This window comes from Myotis daubentonii, chromosome 15, assembly GCF_963259705.1.
Source record: "Myotis daubentonii chromosome 15, mMyoDau2.1, whole genome shotgun sequence".
In the NCBI taxonomy this organism is placed as follows: domain Eukaryota; kingdom Metazoa; phylum Chordata; class Mammalia; order Chiroptera; family Vespertilionidae; genus Myotis; species Myotis daubentonii.
In genome coordinates, this window is record NC_081854.1 from 46,889,782 (window position 1) to 46,895,741 (window position 5,960).

Below are 5,960 nucleotides of genomic sequence, written 5' to 3' on the forward strand. Positions count from 1 at the left end.
AGTTTAATTATGGTGCATAGTGAGTGACAAAGCAAGGATGAGAACCCAAGGCTGCTGAGTCCCTTATTCAGTATGTCTAAAATCACAAGGAGGGGGGAGAAGTGGATTTTAAATTTGGTTGTCATTTGTGTATATATGCTTTGCATATATATATGCATGACTCTGGAAGGAGTTAAGAGAAACTAGGGAGGATATTTGCCTCCAAGGAGGAGAGAGGGAGACCAGAAGGGCGGGGGAGGGGGAGGAATAGGGGTGGGAGGGACACACTGTACTGCCTTCTCCTTTCAAAAGAACTAAAATGTGTACAGTTGACTCTTGAACAGCATGGGTTTGAACCGCACAGCTCCACTTACACATGGATTTTTCCCCCCAATAAATACATTCAGTACTATAAATATATTTTCTCTTTCTTATGATTTTCTTTTTTTTTAAAATATATTTTATTGATTTTTTACAGAGAGGAAGGGAGAGAGATAGAGAGCCAGAAACATCAATGAGAGAGAAACATCGATCAGCTGCCTCCTGCACTTCCCCGACTGGGGAAATGCCCGCAACCCAGGTACATGCCCTTGACCGGAATCGAACCTGGGACCTTTCAGTCCGCAGGCCGACGCTCTATCCACTGAGCCAAACCGGTTTCGGCTCTTTCTTATGATTTTCTTAGTAGCATTTTCTTTTTTCTAGCTTAGTTGACTGTAAGAATACAGCATATGACACATATAACATACAAAATATGTGTGAATAGACTGTGTTATCAGGAAGGCTTCCGGTCAACAGTAGGCTATGACTAGTTAAGTTTTAGGGGAGTCAAAAGTGATACGTGGAATTTCGACTGCATGGGTGTGGATTGGTGTCACTAACCCACGCATTGTTCAAGAGTCAACTGGATTACCTCTTTAACAACCAAATAAAAGTTGATCCAATTCTTTCCTTCCTGCAGCTTGACTATCAAAAATTTCCTCCCAGTGCTGGAGTGCTGGGAACTCAGAAAGATGAGAGGCGCCGATGGAGCCTGCCTGTCTCAGATGAAGCCCCAGTTGTCCCGGCAGCCATTCAGGTCAACTTGGTAAAGCCCGCGCCCTCATTCAGGCGCCTCCTGTCTCAATTACGTGCTGTCATTAAAGCTGAATTGATTTCACTGCTCTGGAGTTTACTCTTTGGTCTCATTGGTGTCAGTGGCTCCTGGATTTTGCTGTTTCTGGAGGAAGGAGAGCATGGGGATGTGAGGGCTGTGCTGAAGGGCTGGGGAGGAGAGCAGGAGCAGCTTGCATAGCCACACCTCATTCATCAAGCAATTTTGACCTGATCTCACTTTCCTTCTTGAAGGTACAGTGTTTTTGCTCTATAGCTGATAAGAGGCTCATCCCTACCTTGTCCACCTCAAGGGCATTCCTGTGAGCATTGGTTGAAAAAACAGGTGTCCAACGCTGCACCAACAAGCAGAATCATGCCTGCTCTTCATAGTATATTATGCACAGGACCAACAGGCAGGCTAGAAGCCCTATGGCCTAGAGATTCTAAGATCAGAATTATCATTTCTTGTGTTTTGAATTTTTTTTAAATATATTTTTTTATTGATTTTTTACAGAGAGGAAGGGAGAGAGATAGAGAGTTAGAAACATCGATGAGAGAGAAACATCGATCAGCTGCCTCCTGCACATCTCCTACTGGGGATGTGCCCGCAACCAACGTACATGCCCTTGACCGGAATCGAACCTGGGACCTTTCAGTCCGCAGGCTGACGCTCTATCCACTGAGCCAAACCGGTTTCAGCATTTTTTTTTTTTTAAACATTTCCACTCCAAGCATGTGTGGGGATGTGTGCAAGCAGTGAGATATAATGATCCTAGGCTGTGGACTCAAGACAGATCTGGGCTTGGCTTCCAGCATCACTGGCTGTGTGACCTGGGGCAAGTTGCTTCACCTCTCTGAGTCTGTTTTCTCATCTGTAAGATGGGAATAGAGAGCTAGAAGGCTAATAGTATAGTCAGGTAAGGTGATTCCTGGATGCACCCCTGACACCCTAGGACCTCTGTTCTTTCCCCTTTCCTTACCTTGTTGGGCCCATTTAAAACCCCAAACATTCCTTTGCCAATTATAGTAGTGGCAACTATTCATTGCAGAAAATTTGGAAGAATCAGAAAAGTATATAGAAGAAAATTTAAACAACTGATCATGTGACTCGAGAATCAGCACTGTTAACATTTTAGTGACCATCCTGCCTGGCTTTTTTTGATATATATATTAGTCGTACTTAAAAAACAATCAGAATCACATGCATTCACATGTATAGCTTTGTGATTAGTTCCCCTCCCTACCCCCCTCTCACACACCCAATGCGCTATGGTTAGCATTTTCCTGTTTGGTCAGCCTTGGAGAACTTGACACTTAACAACTGCACAATGGTTTAGTACAGTGGTCGGCAACTCATTAGTCAACAGAGCCAAATATCAATAGTACAACGATTGAAATTTCTTTTGAGAGCCAAATTTTTTAAACTTAAACTATACAGGTAGGTACATTGTTATTAACTTAATTAGGGTGCTCCTAAGACTTAGGAAGAGCCACACTCAAGGGGCCAAAGAGCCGCATGTGGCTCTTGAGCCGCAGTTTGCCGACCACGGGTTTAGTATATGAGTTATTTCCAGTTTTTATTATTATAAATAGCACTGCAGTGAACACTCATATTTATACATCTTTGTGTGTGTCTGATGCTTTCTTATGATAAACTGCTAGAAGTGGGGTTACCATATCAGATGATATCTACCTTACCAGTAAGGCATTTAAAAATGTAGTTTCAGAAATGCATTCTTTCATTCAACAAGCATTTGTTGAAGATTTATTAGATGCCAAGTACTGGGCCAGGCATGGGTGATACAACTGTGAACATGACAGACCCACAGCTGTTTCGGGAGGGGTGGGAAAGAGAGGTAAATTATTGGTCAATAAAAACCAGGGTGAGAAGGGCTAGGATGGGCAAAGGGCAGGCTGAGAAGGTTAGTGGCCGAGGCCTGGGAGAGTGTCCTGGGTTGTGACTGACTCTTCCTGGTTATTTTCCCATAGATTATAAACTCTTCTAGGGCAGAGCTAACCCCAAACTTCCTGGGATCTCACTAATCCAATCTCTACCAGCTGGGACCAACAATGATGGGTAACAAAATAGACCTGAGCTGGGTCTGGCCAGATCAGTTGGGGTGATTATTTCTAATCTCTACACCACCTCTTAATAGCTGTGAGACTTTGGAATTTTACTCACCCTCCGAGCTTCTGTTCTCTTGTCTGTGAACTGGGATGAGCAATAGTGTCTGTTCATTGGATCAGCACAAATGGGCACAAAATGAGGTGAGGCACATCAAGGGCCTGCCTGGCATCTAAGTGCTCAGTAATGTGGGTAGGGGCTCAGTTTTCCCATCTGTTCAGTGGGAGATTGGCCTAGATCAGAGGTTCTCAATCTTGAGAGTGCATCAGAATCACCTGGAGGGCTTGTTCAAACCATTTCCTGACCTCATCCCAGAGTTTCTGATTCAGCAGGTCTGGGATGGGGCTTGAGGATTTGCATTTCTAACAAGGTCCCGGGTGATGTTGATGCTGCTAGTCCTGGACCACACTTTGAAAACCAGCTTAAATGAATGCAGCCATGGTTTCCTGTTCTGACACCTGATTCTTCGTCCTCCACAGTAACAAAGACTCCTTCATGGGCCTTGAGTTCCCAGATGGCAGAGTTTGTATCGGTTCAATCCCCACAGCTCCGGCACAGGTGCTTTGCTATTATGGGTTGAATTGTATCCTTCAAAAGCTGTTGAAGCCCTAACCCCCAGTACTTGGGAATGTGATCTTATTTAGAAACAGGGTTTTTGGAGATGTATTCAAGTTAAGATGAGGTCATTAGGATGAGCCCTGATCCAGTGCGATTGGTGTCCTTATAAGAAAAGAAGGGCAGATAGAAACATGAGGGGAGAATGCCATGTGACAATGGAGGCAGCGATTGCAGTGCTGCAGCTGTAAGCCAGGGATTATCAGCAGACCACCAGAAGCTGGGAGGCAAGGAAGGACTCTTTCCTTCAGGCTTCAGTGGGAGCATACTGCCCATACCTTGATTTCAGGCTTCTAACTTTCAGAGCTTTGAGACAATAAATTTCTGTATTTTTCAGCCAGCCAGTTTGTCACAGCAGTCCTAGGAGACTAATACATTGAGGGATTTATTTTATATTTTACAGATACCACCAATACAGACCTTTTCAAAATCATACATTTTCAAAAATATATTTTTATTGACTTCAGAGAGGAAGGGAGAGGGGGAGAGAGATAGAGACATCAATGATGAAAGAGAATCACCGATCAGCTGCCTCCTGCACAACCCACACTGGGAATCAAGCCCGTAACCCAGGCACATGCCCTGACCGGGAATCGAACTGTGATCTTCTGGTTCATAGGTTGACACTGAGCCATGCTGGCTGGGCTACATTTTTTTTCATAGGCAGTATGACTCCCCTGGCCCCCCAAATTTAGGGATGTTTTCTTTCATGCAGTGCATAGGACTGCACTGAGCATGAGAAGCTAAACAGTTCTCACCCATCTCCTTTTGACCTTCCTACATTCCCTGGGCATATTTTATTATCCCTTATATTTCATCTGTCCGACTGGAGAAGGAAATGATAGCATAAGCACATCATGTGCTGGGAGAGCCTCATGCCTTTGTTTCCCATCAGTTGTTCCATGGGTGCTGGGTAGGGGCCAGGGATATCATGAGAGGGTGTGCCTCAACCTTGACCCCAGAGACAGCACCCTGGGGAATTGCATCCATCGTTACTACAGAATTACTGTCAAATTGTGTTCCCACCCTTGTCTACATCCCAGGGTAGGTTGGGCTTGGGGATTTGTGCTCATTTCCACCTTATTTCAGGCAATTATTAACCTGAAGTGGCTGTAGGGACTTAGTGAGAAAGGAATCCTGACCGCACTGCCTGCTGGTCTTCCTGGTTTCCAGCGTCCTCTCCTTCCCTCTTCCTTATGGAGGCTGCCACCCATCCCCACAGGGCAGCCGTCCTCTTCCTGAAAGTGATTCTTTTCAGAAAGCAAAGGGCTTTAAATTCCTCCTTGCTTGTTTGTTCATGGTCCTCACAACTTGGCCCCTGCTGTCCCTCAAACCTCCTCCGACCACTCCCTACCCTTCACCTAACTCCCCACCCCATCAAACTCCTTTAGTGCCTCCAGCCTGCCATGCCTTCTCTGCTTCCCCAGATGACACCCGCTGTTCTGCTTAAAACATTCTTCCTTGCCCACACCACACCAAACATTCCTGGGGGGTGGGTGAGTGGTGTGCCTCTGTGCACCTCTCAGCTCCCCCATCTCCTCTACCTATAGGATGGCCATATTGTCTAGTAAGTACTTGTCTACTGTTCCTCTCCCCTCTTGGGCTGTGACCTCCCCAAGAACAGGGCCCTGGTCTTATTCATCTTTGGTCTTTGTACCTGCAGCCGGGAGCAGCTAGCTAGCTCTGTGGTTGGAAACAGGTCCTCAAAGTGTTGCATGAGATGATGGGTGAAATGGGTAAATCATCATCATCATCATCATAACGAAAGGTATTATTCAGACAGGATTTTTTGTGAGTGTGGTTCTGTATATTCAAAATCTCATTTAATTCTAATAGAATCCTTTGACGGAGACCCATTTATCCCCATTGCACAGATGAATACGCGGAGGACTTGCGAAGTAAAAAGCGGGTCTCACAACTAGTTAAGTGGTTAAAATCCAAACCGGCCCGAGTCCCCGCCAATCGCCGCACGTAGAAAATCACCGAATGGCGGAGAGCGGGGCTGGTGCAGAGAGGGAAGACTTGACCAACCAGTCCCGGTCCAGGTCCCGGCTGCGGTGGCATTTGCTCCAGCAAACCCGCGACGCGTGCGCAGTGCAGTGGCGGCGCCCCCTGCGGGCGGCGCGCAGGCGGCGGCGGCGGGCCT